The sequence below is a fragment of the Scyliorhinus canicula genome, chromosome 1, assembly GCF_902713615.1.
Source record: "Scyliorhinus canicula chromosome 1, sScyCan1.1, whole genome shotgun sequence".
Taxonomy (NCBI): Eukaryota; Metazoa; Chordata; class Chondrichthyes; order Carcharhiniformes; family Scyliorhinidae; genus Scyliorhinus; species Scyliorhinus canicula.
The window spans coordinates 203845192-203861992 of record NC_052146.1 but is presented as its reverse complement, the minus strand read 5'-3'; the positions used below and the strand labels follow the sequence as shown (position 1 = coordinate 203861992).

General features: G+C 47.2%; 1 long non-coding RNA gene across 2 annotated transcripts in view; it reads right to left on the bottom strand.

The window, feature by feature from the left end:
• LOC119977841 overlaps positions 1 to 16559 on the bottom strand; it is a 52300-nt gene extending 35741 nt beyond the window's left edge. The window contains exons 1-3 of one of the 2 annotated variants that reach the window (XR_005463295.1): positions 16446 to 16559; positions 8719 to 8885; positions 1634 to 1720 (exon numbers count right to left, since the gene is read on the bottom strand). This is a non-coding gene — a long non-coding RNA (uncharacterized LOC119977841). The remainder of the gene's footprint in view (positions 1 to 1633; positions 1721 to 8718; positions 8886 to 16445) is intronic. The other variant, XR_005463292.1, reaches the window with a different exon arrangement.
• Between the last annotated feature and the right edge of the window lie 242 nt (positions 16560 to 16801).

The window sequence follows — 16801 nt, the reverse complement described above, 5'->3', positions numbered from 1 at the left end:
AGTTGGACATGTAGCAGCATTAACAATGCTACTTTAAAAAATTTCAGCCCTGTTAAGATCTGCTTTCAGTGAAGTGGTTGCTTGTTTTTATAGTGTTAATGGGGTCCCAGACACCATCCAATAGAGTTTTCCAAATCATAATCAAGTTATTGAAGTATTCTGTGAAAATATATACATATAAAGTCTATATATATCGCATTTCTGTTTATTATTCAATCTATTTTATTATTTGGGAATTCTCTGTCTCAAAGACTGGGGTATTTTCAATAGCTCTGAACTCTGACATCATTAATGACAACCAGTTACATGCTCGGGATCAGCATGCAGGAGTTTGGTTCACACGAGAATAATTCAATCCTCCAGTTCTTACAAACCAACATAACTGGACTGTAACTGCCAATGGAGGTCGGAGCTTGGGAATTTTGCGGCGAGTGTTACGATCCCGGCCAATGGTATAACTGGACAGGAAGGTCCCAGAATGGAACCTGGCTGATAAGACCGTAACGTTTACCTTTTTTTAATCAAACGTGGAAAAACAGTCACAGGACCGCTAATTAGTTTTAACAACAAAGAGGAAAAAAACCTTTAGTAAACATGCAAACATGGATTAAAATACAATGCTCCTTTACTCCCCTTTAGGTTAACATTCGCACATAAATTTTCAGATTAACAGAAATGGCACAGTACATTTGAAGCTACAATGGTCTCATTAACACGCACAGTCCTTTTATGTTTCACACAGATTGGCTGTGGTCAAATACACACTCTACTCTGAACCCAAGTTCATGTGGATTTCTCCTCAGAATCTCCCAGATGATTGTCACACGAGAATTCGAAACTCCACTCACAAAATCACCTGTCAAAACCTTCTCACGTTACCATGCTTTCCATTAGCAGGTTACATACCAAAATCCACTCCTTGTTTTCCAAAGGACTCATTTGAACCAAAGTTCCGCTCCACTTCTACCAGTGAATCTGTCCCAGGTTTTACACCAACCCCTTTTCGGATTTATTTGTCTTGATTGCTTTTAAACATACAAATTCCGATATCCAGCCACCGAACATGGCTCCACAATTATATCAGTTAACATCTCACAAACTGTAGTAAGATATCACAAACCTTAGAACAGTTTACAGTTCAGTGATTTGAAATGAGCAGTTCTTCTCTGATCCTTTAACTTCAGGTTTCCTAGAAACTCCTCTTCATTTCTCTAGTTTCCTTAAAGAACTGTCCTTTAGATTTCTGACACTGGCTTTCTTAACCATTACTCCATTGTATGTTTTTTTTAGCAAAGCTAAGAAAGATGTTTCCTGTCCAGCTACCTATCACCAATTTCTGTAGCTTCCAGGTAAATCTAAAGACTAGAGGAAAGTTTTTTCCCTTACAAGCAACTATATTTACTCTTCATGCTGGAGCTTCCTGTTTCACAGCTGGAAGCTAACCAACTCCACCCTCACTCCCCCTGCACCACACAGAGACATCTTAGTCCAGCATGAACCTAACTATCAGTCCCTTCCAGACATAGAAACATTATATTAACACCCCCCCCCCCCGCAAACTATACCTTATCTCCAGTATTTCCAAATATAAATCCTGAAAACTACCTTTGTTTTCCTAACACGAGCAACTCACCTTTTTCCTCCCCAAAGACTGCCCACTACCTTCAGGCATAAGTCAGGAGTATGATGCAATATTCTCCACTTGCCTGGATGAGGGAAGCTGCAACACACAAAAAGTTCAACACCTTACGTGACAATATATATCAGCACCCCATCCACCACCTTAAACACTTATTTCACTCCCTCCATCACTGGTGCAACAATGGCAGCAAGATGCACTGCAGCAACTCGCCAAAGGTTCCTTCGCAGGCACATTCGAAATCCGTGATTTCTACCACCTACGAGATTAGAACAAATGCAGGGGGAAATGCCACCACCTGTAAATTCCCCTCCAAGACATACAGCATCTTGACTTGCAACCATACCACAAATCCATCACTGTCACTGGGTCCAAATTCTGGGACTCCCTTCCCAACAGCACTTTGGGTGTATCTACACAACCACAAAGACTCAACAGTTCAAGAAGAGGGCTCGCCACCAACTTTTCAAGAGCAATTAGAGATGGGCAACAAATGTTGACCGGTGATGTCCATATTCCATAAATGAATGAAAACAAGGACTCACCTTGGACCTAAAAATCACTCTTGTGAAAATGAAAGATTGTTTGCCACAGAAGATTAGAATTCTAAGTTTCCTTAGATGTTGTAAGATGGGAAAATACCGTTGAATTTTTAAAAATACATAATCTGTATGTTTTTTCTGTGTATGTGTGTGCATGTAGTATGTGCGTCAGTGTGTGTGTGTATGCATGTGTGCACATCGGTGTGTGTGTGTGTGCAGCATGTATGTTTGTGTGCGTGTGTATGTATGTGCCTGTATGTGTGTTTTTGTGCCTATGCTCGTGTTTCAATATTCCAATATTCACTTCCTGACAACTGCATTGTGTCAAATGAGGGAATCAATCTGCTTTGGGAAAGTCAAACTCACCCAGGTCACTCAGGCAGGGAACATGAGTTGAGAAAAGACACAAACAGGCTTTCGGCAAAAGGAAATGACAGGCTTGTTCAAACAACTTCTGATCCCATTTCATGAAGGCCCAGGGATTTCCAGACACAAAAATATATATGTCACACGTGACAAGTTTATTTTAAACTTTCACCCTCCAAATGGGCCATCTCAGTCTCATTTATGAGTGTTAGAGCATTCCTTTAGTGCTTCCATGTGGATTACGAGACCTTTAATGACTTCAGTTGTGCTCAGATTGTGTACATAGTTTTAGCAGATTCTTTGTTTTCTCAGTGGCACGTCTGACTTTCACGCAGACACAGCTTTTGTCATAATATACACCAGTATATCATGCTGCAGACACACACACTGATGGACATACAGTAGGACCAATTAACATGCATAACACCGCAGCCAATCACCAGTTAGAGCACAATCACTATAAAGACAGAGGGCATCAGTTTTCCCGCTCATTTCGAGATGCAGCTTTTCAGAAGTACAAGAGCTTACAGTTTACAGCACAGATTCTCACCATGTGCTGAGTGATTAGACTGGTTAGGATAGGCACAGGTCTTTAGTTAATCTAACATTGTGTTAACCCACAGTAAGAGTATGTTCAACAGTTTATAGTTTAATAAAATAGTGTTGTACTATTTTAAGTGTTGGCCTGTATGTGTTCCATGGATCCAGAGCACCCAACACATCAGCTTTCACCTGGAATCTTATTTCTAGTTGGAGTTTTGGGGCATCCCTCCTCCAATCGGAATTCCCGTTAACAGTGATGAGAGGAGTTGGGGGTGGTTGCTGGTGGAAAGAAACGCAGTCGATGGGCTGTTCATCTGAGCATCTGGTGATTTGGTTCTGATCTTGTCCCAGGGAAAGTCCTGTATACAGACAGCTACCTTTTAATCTGCCTTTTATCAGTGTTATATTATAGAGGACAGCTGACTGAGAGGAGCGGCTGTCAGTTCAAGCCTATGAAGGATATCAGTTCATTGCCCTGCATTCTGTTAACTCCTTTAGTTGTGGGGCACTCAAAGAACAAGGAAAATTACAGCACAGGAAGAGGCCCTTCGGCCCTCCAAGCCTGCACCGACCATGCTGCCCATCTGAACTAAAACCGCCTAACCCTTCCTGGGTTCCTATTCCCTCGAGTCCCATCCTATTTATGTATTTGTTAAGATGCTCCTTAAAAGTCACTGTTGTATCTGCTTCCACTACCTCCCTCGGTGGCGAGCTCCCACCACATTCTGTGGAAATAAACTTCCTTCGTACATCTCCTTTAAACCTTGCCCCTCTCACCTTAAACCTATGCCCCCTAGTAATTGACTCTTCCACCCTGGGAAAATGTTTTTGACTATCCACTCTATCCATGCCCCTCATAATTTTGTAGACCTCTATCAGGTTGCCCCTCAACCTCCGTCGCTCCAGTGAGAACAAATCAAGTTTCTCCAACCTCTCTTCATAGCTAATGCTCTCCATACCAGGCAACATCCTGGTAAATCATTTCTGCACCTTCTCCAAAGCCTCCATATCCTCCTGGTAGTGTGGTAACCAGAATTGAACACTTTATTCCAAGTGTGGCCAAACTAAGGTTCTAAAGCTACAACGTGACGTCCCAATTTTTAAACTCAATGCCCCGGCCGACGAAGGCAAGCATGCCATTTGCCTTCTTGACTACCTCCTTCATCTGTGTTGCCACTTTCAGTGACCTTTGTACCTGTACAGACAGATCCCTCTGCCTATCAATACTCTTAAGGGTTCTGCCATTTGCTGTATATTTCCCATCTGCATTAGACGTTCCAAAATGCATTACTTCACATTTGTCCGGATTAAACTCCATCTGCCATCTCTGCGTCCAAGTCTCCAACTGATCTTTACCCTGTTGTATCCTCTGATGGTCCTCATCGCTATCCGCAATTCCACCAACCTTTGTGTCGTCGCAAACATACTAATCAAACCAGTTACATTTTCCTCCAAATCATTTATATATATTACAAACAGCAAAAGTTCCAGCACTGATCAGTGAGGAACACCATTCGCTGAACTATACTGCACTCAGGCTTGGTCCAGTGCTTCAGCAACAATGGTACTTCCTAAGGCAATTTCAGCTTGAACCTCCTGCACGTATAAACAAAGACTGACATTTCTATAGCACTTTTAGGAACTACATTCTCCAGCCAAAAAGGACTCTAGTATTGTCATTGTCCCATTCGCCCCACTCATTTATCAAACTTTTCACAGAACATGGGGCTTCACTGAGCCTTCATTGCCCACCGTTTGTTGCCTTGAGAAGGCAGTGGGGTGAGCAGTCTTCTTGAACCGTTGCAGTCCATGTGGTGTCAGAACACTTGGTGTTGTTCCGGAGTTCCTGGACTTTAACCCAGCGACGGTGAAGGAACAGTGATATAGTTCCAAGTCAGGATGGTGTGTAGCTTGAAATTTACAGGTTGGAGTGTTCCTATCCATCTGCTGACCTTATCCTTCCAGCTGCTCCACCAGAGCACAAGCCAGTAAGCTGCCAGGATCTATAAGAGTCTCTGGTTCTATATCGGATTGAGGAGTGTTTGCATTGTCCTTTCTGCAATTATGTGTCCCCTCTCTTCCTTATCTGTGTAGTGCACATTCCAGAATGATAGCTGAGGTTCCTGCAAAGTTGCAGTCTAGACATTACTAATGCAAGACTTCATAATAATTAACTAAACCATTTCCTGAGCCGCCTGTTAACTTAATGGGTGCATCAAATAAAAATAATGCAGTCGATTATTCCTTGTGCATGTGGCATGGTCTTTTTTGCATGATTTGTGCTCACATATCAGTAATACTCTGAGCAGAATTGAATAAAATACCAATAATAATCCGGAGATTTTGTTGCTTCCATGGCCAATTTACACTGGAGTATCCGGAGGTTACCATTGAGCAGAAATTGAACAGGGCTAGCCAAATAAATACTGTGGCTACAAGAGCGGGTCAGGGGCTAGGAAACCTGCAGCAAGTAACTCACCTCCTGACATAGCAAGGCATTAGGCAGGAGTGTAATGGAATACTCTCCATTTGGCTGGATGAGTGCAGCTCCATAAACACTCAAGAAGCTCGACACCATCCAGGACACAGCAGTCTATTTGAGTGGCACCCTTCCACAAACATCCACCTACTCCACCACACGCACAGTAGCAACAGTGTGTTCCATCTACAAGATGCACAGCAGAAACTCACCAAGGCTCGTTAGGCAGCACGTTTCACAACTAATGACCACTACCATCTAGAAGGACAAGGGAAGCACCCAATTGAGATTACCACCACCTGAAAGTTCCCCTCCAAGCCATTTACTATCCTGACTTGGAAATATTGGATTAGATTTGTTTATTTTCACGTGTACTGAGGTACAGTGAACAGTTTTGTTCTGCGTACAGTCCAGATAGATCATTCTATTCATGAAAAACAACATGGGGCAAATATATCGCTGTTATTTTACTGTCATTGGGATAATATCCTGGAACTCACTCCCTAACAGCACCATGGGTGTACCTGCACCTCAGAGACTAGCGATCCAGGAAGGCAACTCACCACCACCTTCTCAAGAGCAATTAGGGTTGGGGCAGGAAATGCTGGCCTGGCCAGTGATGCCCACATTCCCAATAATTAATAATAATAAAGAAAATCCGGAACCTTTTGTGCTGGTTGAAAAGTCCGTTTGTCTCAAGAAGTCTTTGCCCGCAGAGTGGCCATGGCCCGAGTTTGGAATAGTGATATTTCACCCATTAGTTCTGTTCAGGAGTGGTCATCAGATGCTCGGGTGCAGAGGCACCAGTGGTTGTATAAATCCAGTACCATTCACCTTTGTCTGCACAAACAAGTGGTCCAGTGAAGCCTCAGTCAGGCCTGCTTCTACTGCTGACACCGCAATCACTTTGAATGATTTAATTCCAGTTAAAATGAAATGCATTTCAGTCAATTATAGCAGGGCTGGACATGCCTGGGTGGCTTTAAATGGTGGCAGGTCAAACATCTTATGCATCAAGGGCCGTTCAAAGCAGTCAATTGTAACCAATTAAAAAGTTCGAGGATCGTTAACTCATTCAAGAAACTGTGGGTCTGACTTCTAACCCTCCCTCCCTGGCCTCTTGGGACAGATAAGCACCTGAGCTGTAATCCAAGTAGTTTGGATACCAGCCACCTTTATTTAAATTGAATGGATGCCCTCCACCCTCCCCATTCAGCAAATTAGACTTCCTCAAAGTGGCAATTAGGCCCTCCATGGCACTGCTGAGAGTATTATTTACAAAGGATAAATGTCGGGTATAAACAGTTCACAGGAATTACATGTTTTTGCATGTTCCTTTGAAGTATTCCATATATTTACAGAATGTTAAACGAATAGTTTGACCAACAAGCCTCCATTCTAAACCTGAAGCTTTTGCCATAGCAAGGAGCATAACCAGATTCCTAGTCCTGCAGCAGAGGTCCATCGGGCAGCAAAGCTGCCAGAGAAACTTTGCAGGAAGTGGCAGAGTGGCAATACTTGGCTGTTGAGGAGGATATCTTGGAGACTAGAAGGTGCAGGAGTTCACCTTCAATTAGTCCTTGGGCCTTCCCTGCTTCTGCTGTTCCTCTCCCTCCCAGTCAGCATACATGATTGAACCTCACCACTCCAATGCCTAACGTGCACTGAGATTACTTCCTTGGCTCCTTGACGAGATCTGGTTCACACTTCAATTCTCAATCCCGCCTCCAATGGTATCATTCCTGATGGATTTAGGGAAGGTTTTTAGAAATGAGGCCTGGCAGTTAAAATCATAGAATGGTTACAGCACAGAAGACGGCCAGGGAGCCCTTCATATCTGTGCTGGCTCTCTGAAGGAAGAATTCACACACAACCACTCCCCTGCCTTCTCTCCCTTAAAGCATGGGGGAGAATAGCTCCATGGTGCATTCTCCATTGCAACACCACAACCAATCAGAGCCAACTTACCAACCACTCAGCACCCTTTTCTCATGCTCCCTTTGAAATTTGGCATTTTTGCAGTTGTCCTAATGGGTGAGAGACGGAAATCTTCAACATCATGGTTAGGATATTTCTCCCCCCCACCTCCTCCCCGTGCACCCATGGCATATTTTGCGGTAGTGGAGGTAGCCCGTCATTGGCTAATACCGGGATCTTCCAGTCTTGCCACTTCCAATTGTCCACACCCTCTGCTGCGGGGGAACCAGTTGAGGGGGGATCAGTATCTGCGGGACCAGAAAGTCCCGCCATCGAAGCCGCTGGAAAATCCCATCCATCATCCCTTTTTTCAGCAATACTACAATTACGTGGAACAGGCTGGATGGAGTAGAGTCTCTTTCCCAGTACATTATTGCTTGTGTGCTTGTAACCTGCTGCCCGAATCTCACCGCCCCTTCCCCATTTCAGTTTCCCAAGAGCCAGAAGTGCTCTGTCTATTCAGTTAGCCCATGGTGCTGAATTAACAGCTTCAAACTCTGACAGATTTGTGGCAAACCCTAAATACACCGAATATTATAACACCCTCAAGGGAATCTGCATATATTTGAAGAGCCATTGGGTTTTACACAGCCTCAAAACCTGAAGATTTAAGCACTTGAACCTTACCTGAATTGGCATGAGTTTGGAGTGAAACACTGTTGCTGCTAAAATTACCAGGCGCAACTTTTAGTGGGTTTGCTGCAAGTTCAATAAAGATTTCAGATGCCGTGCGATTTGAAAGGCCAGTGTTCCCGTCTGAGGAAGGGGGAAAATGGAACAATTCTATCCCACTCCTTTCTGCAATCCAATTTCTGTCTGCCTGTTTTTACATTCCGAAGACGGATCACATTAGTGCATCAAATGCTTCAAGACTACTTTGCCATCAGAGGAGTTGGACTTATTTATTGAATGCAACAGAATTAGCTCAAAAGTTGAATATGGAGTACAGATCCTGAATTTTAAAAAAGGAAGCAGATTTTAAAGTGCTTGTTCTGGTAGAAAATGGGTAATGTGGGAGTTAAAATCTATAGAGTAGAGAAAGAGTGAGATCAGAAATGGAAGCCTTCAAAAGTAAAGAAAAAACAAAAACTCTTCTGGACCACACCAGGATATTTCTATCTCTTCAATCGTCTTGAGGCCTTTCTGAGCCCAGCCTCCCCTGGTTGACTTACCTTGCTGCCAAACTGGGCAGTTTACCAGCAAGTCCTATACTGCGTCGACCTGCGGCTAGACTCTTCGTTCTGAGTGGAACCACTCGCCAGCTCCATTGAAATGAAGGTCAGTCATCTCGTGATGCTGCGCCTCTTTGTAGATCTGCCCATCTGCACCGCCTGCCGACCTGTCAGAAATTAAAAGTCCCTCTTACCAACTTGGCATTTGTTTGCTAATCAGCAAGATAAGAACTTCAGCTAAAAAAAGGAAGAGATGGTGTTGAAATCTGAGCTGCAGATATGAATATTGCCTGCACACTTTGTTACTGCCTCTGTTTCAGCTCTTAGAAAGTAAGTTAGCCATAGTTATTTTTTTATAAATGTTTTTTATTCAGTTTTCATGTTTTATATTGAACAAATTACAAATTGTTAGAGAGAGAGAGAAAAGAAAAAGAACACGCAAAATTTAACATGTATATTTACAGGTAAGCATCTTCGTAATAATAACTGTGGCCTCCCCCCTTTAACCGGCATACATATTTTACATTCCCCAATATGGCCGAGGCACATGTTTATTGGCATTTATTTACAGTTTGGTTTTGGGCCTTAGCTAGCCATAAAACCCCCATAACTAACCCGTAGCCCCCCCCCCCCTCCCCGGCCACCTTCCCCCGATTCCCATCCATTTTCCCCTGATTCTTGGCCGCCCGACTATTCTTCCTCTTGTTCGTTGGCCACAAACAGGACCCGGAACAATTGCATGAATGGCTCCCACGTTCTGTGGAAGCCGTCGTCCGACCCTCGGATGGCAAATTTGATTTTCTCCATTTGGAGAAATTCCGAGAGGTCGGACAGCCAGTCTGCAGCTCTGGGCGGTGCTGCTGACCGCCAGCCAAACAGGATTCTACGGCGGGCGATCAGGGAGGCAAAGGCAAGGGCCTCCGACCTCCTCCCCAGGAATAGATCTGGCTGGTCTGAAACCCCGAAGACCGCCACTATCGGGCATGGCTCCACCCTTACCCCCACCACTTTGGACATAGCCTCGAAGAAGGCTGTCCAGTACTCCACAAGTCTGGGGCAAGACCAGAACATGTGGGCATGGTTGGCCGGGCCTCTTTGGCACCGTTCACATCTGTCCTCCACCTCCGGGAAGAACCTACTCATACGGTTTCTCGTTAAGTGGGCTCTATGTACCACTTTTAGTTGCGTCAGGCTGAGCCTTGCGCACGTGGAGGTAGAGTTGACCCTATGCAGTGCAAGTTAGCCATAGTTGACTCACAGGTTGATGCACTATCAATTACGCAAAAACGAGAGGTGGATGTAATCGAGGCTTTATTACACTGAGATGTGTGGCCTCCTACAGCAGCTGATGAAATGGCTGCTGTATGGGGAGCACACATATTTATACTCCACCTATTGGGTGGAGCCAGCAGGCAGGGATCTACCCCCATACCTGTTGTACAGGGGCCTTACCGTAAAGCACCTATAACAACATCCTCTATATACAAGATATGCATCAGTGGTGACTACCACATTCACCCCCCAGTTAAAAATGAGTCCGGCATGGGTGGTGGAGAACTATATACAGGAAATTGTGTTTTAAAAGTACAGATAAAATTATAAATTCAGGCGGTCCGGCGCCTTCAAAGGTTGTAGAGAATGCCGTAGTGCTGGTGGCGACTCCGGCGGCGGCTTGGTCTTCGGAGACTCCGGGAGCATGTCAAAATCCTCTTCATCCCCGGGTGTGGGCAAGGGGAGGGCGGAATGTCCCGGAGCGGGGGCTATGGTGGGGTGCGCCGGGGGAAGGGAGGGTGGTGCCGGGTTGGAGGGGTGTGTGTGTGGGGAACCAGCTGGTGCCAGGTCCCTGAGGGAGACCGTGTCTTGGCGGCTGTCAGGGTAAGCTATGTAAGCGTACTGCGGGTTGGCGTGATGTAGCTGTACCCTCTCAACCAACGGGTCCGCCTTGTGGAGTCGTACGTGTCTACGGAGGAGAACGGGTCCTGGAGCAGCCAGCCACTTTGGGAGCGATACGCCAGAGGTGGACATCCTGGGGAAGGCAAAGAGTTGTTCATGGGGGCTTTTATTGGTCGCGATGCACAGGAGCAACCGAATGGAGAGAAGTGCATCGGGGAGGCCGGGAAATTTCTGGACCATAGGGCCAGCTGGAAGGCACCTCGAGACGGTCCCATTCTCCCTCTCTACATGCCCGTTTCTCCTGGGGTTGTAGCTGGTCGTCCTGCTCGAGGCAATGCCCCTGTGGAGCAGGTGCAGGTGCAGCTCATCGCTCATGAAGGAGGATCCCCGGTCACTGTGGAGGTAGGCGGAGAAACCGAACAGAGCGTGGATGGTGTCGACGGCTTTGATGGCGGTGGCAGACGTCATGTCGGGGCATGGGACGGCAAAGGGGAATTGGGAATATTCATCGACCACACTGAGAAAGTACGTGTTGCGGTCGGTGGAGGGGAGGGGCTTTTGAAGTCTATGCTGAGGCCTTCACCAGGGGCGCACGGTCTGGCGTAGAAGTGCGGTTTACACTCCGCGCAGACCTGGCAGTCTCTGGTGATAGCCCTGACTTCCTCGATGGAGTAGAGCAGATTGCGGGTCCCAATGAAGTGGTAAAAATGGGTGACTCTTGGGTGACAGAGGTTGTCGTGCAGGGTGCGGAGTCGGTCCACTTGTGCACTGGCACATGTACCTCAGGATAGGGCATCGGGGGGCTCGTTGACCTTAGCGGGGCGATACAAAATGTCATAGTTGTAGGTGGAGAGCTCGATCCTCCACCTCAAGATTTGATCATTTTTGATCTTGCCCCGCTGTGTGTTGTTAAACATGAAGGCAACCGACCGTTGGTCAGTGAGGGGAGTGAATCTCCTGCCGGCCAGGTAACGCCTCCAATGCCGCACAGCTTCAGTGATTGCCTGGGCCTCCTTTTCATCGGAGGAGTGGCGAATTTGGAGGCATGGAGGGTGCGGGAAAAGAATGCCACGGGCCTGCCTTCCTGGTTGAGGGTGGCGGTCAGAGCGATGTCTGATACTCGCTCTCCATTTGGAATGGTAACGTCTTGTCAACCGCATGTATCGTGGCCTTGGCAATGTTGGCCTTGATCCGGTTGAAGGCCTGGTGTGACTCGGCCGTCAGTGGGAGAACGGAGGATTGGATGAGTGGGCAGGCCTTGTCCGCATAGTTTGGGACCCATTGGGCGTAATACGAAAAAACCCCAGGCACCGTTTGAGGGCCTTAGGGCAGCGGGGAAGTGGGAGTTCCTTAGGGGGTGCATGCGATCAGGGTCGGGCCCCATAACTACGTTCTGGACCACATAGCCGAGGATGGCTATGCGGTTCGTGCTGAACATGCACTTCTCCTTGTTATACGTGAGGTTGAGGAGTGTGGCGGAGCGGAGAAATTTGGCAAGGTTGGTGTCATGGTCCTGCTGATCGTGGCCGCAGATGGTGACATTGTCCAGGTACAGGAAGGTGGCCCGCAGTCCGTACCGGTCAACCATTCGGTCCATCTCCCGTTGGAAGACCAAGACCCCGTTGGTGATGCTGAAAGGGACCCTAGGAAAGTGGTAAAGGCGGAAATCTGCTTCGAACGCAGTGTATGGACGGTCCGCCTTACGGATGGGGAGCTGGTGGTAGGCAGATTTTAGGTCCACTGTCGAAAAGACCCATGCAATCTGATTGACCATATCAGAAATGCGTGGGAGGGGGTACGCACCTGTTCCAATTGATGGTCTAACTGTAGTCAATGACCATCCTATTTTTCTCCCCAGTTTTGACTACTACCACTTGGGCTCTCCAGGGGCTGTTGCTGGCTTCGATGATGCCTTCCCAAAGCAGCCGCTGGACTTCAGACCTGATGAAGGTCCTGTCCTGGGCGCTGTACCGTCTGCTCCTGGTGGCGACAGGTTTGCAATCCGGGGTTAGGTTTGCAAAAAGGGAAGGTGGGTCGACCTTGAGGGGCGCGAGGCCGCACACAGTAAGGGGTGGTAGGGGCCCGCCAAATTTCAGGGTTAGGCTCTGGAGGTTGCACTGGAAGTCCAGGCCGAGGAGCAAGGCAGCACAGAGGTTGGGGAGGACGTAGAGGCGGAAGCCGCTGAACTCCACGCCCTGGACTATGAGAGTGGCGATGCAGTACCCCTGGATCGCCATGGAGTGTGATCCGGAGGCCAGGGAGATTCCCTCATTGGCAGGGTGTACCGCGAGGGAGCAGCGCCTTACCGTATTGGGGTGAATGAAGCTTTCGGTGTTCCCAGAGTCCAGCAGGCAGGAGATCTCATGTCCGTTGACCTTCACTTTAGTTGAAGCAGTCGCGAGGTTGTGTGGTCGAGACTGGTCAATCGTGACCGAGGTGAGATGGTCGACGGTGGTTGCAGGTGATGAGCGGCCTGATGAGGTGCCCAACGGGCAGGGGTCCCGAGTCGGGAAAGATGGCGGTGTCTGTTGGTCTTGGGAGGAACAAGATGGCGGCGCCCATCGGCCGCACGTGTTGCGAGTCGAGCAAGATGGCGGCACCCACTGGCCGAACGGGGTCTGAGGAGGGGAAGACGGCAGCACCCACTGGTCACGCGTGGGGGGTGCCGGAACAATAGCGGTGATTGAGCGGGCCTGGCACACTGCAGCGAAATGTCCCTTCTTGCCACAGGCCTTGCAGAGGGTGCTCCGCGCCGGGCAGTGCTGTCGGGGGTGTTTTGGCTGCCTACAGATGTAGCATTTGGGCCCCCCGGGAATGGTTGGTTGCTGCGCGGCACAAGCGTGGGGCTGGCTAAGGGCGGTTGCTGATGGGGTCCACGATGGTGCGGTCGTCTGCGGAGTCCACGGTGCACAGGAGGGGTGGACCGCACGGTCGGGGACATAGGCCTGAATGTTGCGTGATGCGACTGCAAGTGAGACCGCTAGCTTTTTGGTCACCGTGAGGTCGAGCGTGGCCCCTTCTAGGAGGCGCTGGCGGATGTAGTCAGACCATATGCCTGTAACAAATGCGTCTCTCATCAGCAAATTTGAGTGTTCCATGGCCGAAACGGTCTCACAGTCACAGTCTCTAACTAGGGCGAGAAGGGCGCACCAGAATTCTTTCACTGACTCACCGGGAAGCTGGCGCCATGTGGAGAGGAGGTGTCTGGCATAGATGTTGTTAGTCCGCTGAGCGTAGTTTTCCTTCAGTAGCGCCATGGCCTCTGCATAGGTTGCTGCATCCTGGACGAGTGGAAAGACGTTGGAGCTCAGCTACGTGTAAAGGATCTGGAGATTGTGCTTCTGGAATTGTGTCTGGTGCAGACCCGATGTACGTTTCAAAACAGGCTAGCCAATGTTCAAAGACCTTTTTGGCGTTGTCTGCTTGAGGATGCAGCTGCAGGCGATCCAGCTTGATGCGGAGGTCCATCTCTGAAAACTCAGTGTAATAAATTGATGCACTATCAATTACGCAAAGACGAAAGTAGGATATAATTGAGGCTTTATTACATTGAGATGTGTGGCCTCCTACAGCGGCTGTCGAAATGGGGAACACACATATTTATACTCCGCCTATTGGGTGGAGCCAGCAGGCAGGTATCTACCCCCGTACCTGTAGTACAGGGGCCTTACCGTAAAGCACCGATAACAACATCCTCTATATACAATATATACATCAGTGGTGACTACCACACAGGTTAAGTCAGGGATTCCTACACTGTGGGTTGTGTCCCCACTGGGGTTGCAAGATAAGGTTTTGGGGTCACGAACTGTGCAGCAACAATGGCTGCCATGGAGCCTAGACTGATTTCTGACAGTTCGGAGGCCTCTTTCAAGGCTTGTGTTTTATTTTGTTGGTAGGCATGGCCTAATGGACAGCTCTATGACATCCCATTGCTACTGCAATAAAAAACCTGCGAATCGGGAGGTGCTCATTTTTTTTGGAGAAGCCTTTTCATCAACAGCCTCCATGCCCAATTCTTGTCCCACAACGTTGCTCAATAACAGAAGCAGCCCTCCCCCGCCAATTCAACAAGTAAAGCTTCCCCCTCCCTGTTCAAGCACTTTTGTAAGCCCCCAAATTTTCACTCTGGTGTCACACCAGAAGTCGGAGGCCTTCATAAGACCCCATTTTAGGACCACGCCTAGAAAATGTGGAAAGCACTGGGTTAAGAGATCCAAGCACTGCTCCCATGGCACTGTCTTGAAGGAGACCAGAGGAGTTACCCCTTGTCTCCTGGCTAATACCGATCCCTCGATCAACCTCACTAACAAAAAGAACAGATTATCATATTATTATTTCATTGCTGTTTGTAGAATTGCAGTGTGCCAATTGGTTGTCATTTCCTACATTACAAGAGAGATTCCACACTTCAAAAGTATTTCACTGGCTTTAAAGCTTTGGGGACGGTATTGCAAAAGAAGTCACAATGTAAATGCAAGTCTTTCCTTCATTGTAGCATAAACGTTGGTCCAGAACACCAGGAATCCTGGATGGAGGGAATTTCTAAAGAATAAAGAGACTAAAAAAGACAAATCAATGTTGATCTACTCGGACAAATTTTGTGAGATACTTCAATGCTAATGGCTGCAGTGTGTGTGCAAGTGGTTTGACAAGCTGAGGATCGGCTGGGCAACTGATAGATGTGGGAGGAATTTATTTCCTGAGTCCCCGACCACTGTCTGCTGCAGATGCATATGCGGAAATCATGAGTGCACTGCCTGACTGTGGGCTGGTAATGACTTGTAATGCAGACCAAGGCCAGCAGCGCGGGTTCAATTCCCGTACCGGCCTCCCCGAATAGGTGCTGGAATGTGGCGACTAGGAGCTTTTCACAGTAACTTCATTGAAGCCTACTTGTGACAATAAGCGATTATTATTATCTTCAGTGTACTGATCTCAATAGATCAAAACTGCGGACAGAATGTCCATGATTTTTTAATATGTTCCCAAATCATGTGAGGACTTCGCAAATCTGCTCTCAGGTCCATCTTATGATAACGTTAATTTATATTGTGGAACCTGGAGGAATGATGACCTTGGACAATTATGTAACCCAGTCAATGAAGAATTTACCATTTAACAAATGGAACATTTATTCACTTCAACAAGTTTCAAGCACATCAGAGTCATGTGTACCATTGAGCTGCATTTACGTGCGCGTCTTTGACAGGAGGGTGCATGTAAAATAGCACGGGTGCTAATGCAACAACCTCCCCCTCTCGCCCATCCCTCGAGCTCACCCTCATAATACGGGGATGTGTGCTGGTGCCAGATTGGGCAGCTCGGCATATATTTTTTAATAATCAAGGGTCAATTGGGCATGTTACCAAGCCTATTGACCCCAGTAATACAATGCCCATAGCATAAAATGGTTGGTGTGGCCAATCGGGTGAGAGTGGGGCTGGGAGCTTTCTTTAAAAAATTCAAAGGCTGGGAAGGAAGGGAGGGAGCTACTATCTTTGGGGGCTGCCCTTTGTAGAATCGGGGGGCCCACATTCCATTAATCTGCCAAACCCTACCTGCGCAAGACCCCAGATTTACCTATCCCCAGGATCCACTTTGCCTTCACCTTCATCCTGGTCATTGATTGAGGTGGGGGCGAGCTGTCCTCCTTATAATATTGTTTCACTATGGGGCAAATCTTGTTTCCTGTGCTTCAAACAAAAAAGCATCTTTATCACTGAACTTTGAAAAGCTTTCCCTGTTCCAGCAGAGTATATTTTTGACAGCCAAAACACAAGAACCATAATAAATGGATAAGTATACATTAAAGCTTGTCTTCATTGACTTACTCACTCTCCTTGAATAAATTTGTCTTGTGTTGTCCCATTCCACATTTAGTTTGAATCCACTTTCCACCAATCTTCTGAAAGGGAGATGAGCTTGACAAACTTAGTTGTTGCTTTTTCAACCACTAGCCATGTTTCATTTGTAAAGATACACATTTTCCCCCACTTTGTTGACTAATGTCAACACCTGTGGGTTGTCATGGTTTTGATTGTGAAGCTAAGTGACCTCATCCCTCAGTTGTGATGTAATCCCCGAGTCGAGTGCCTATGTCCGTCCTGCCAGCAGCTTGTGTAGTTCAAATTGGGTGAGTGTTAATACACTGTCCACAATCCAGAGGTACAGAATATAATGACAAAGG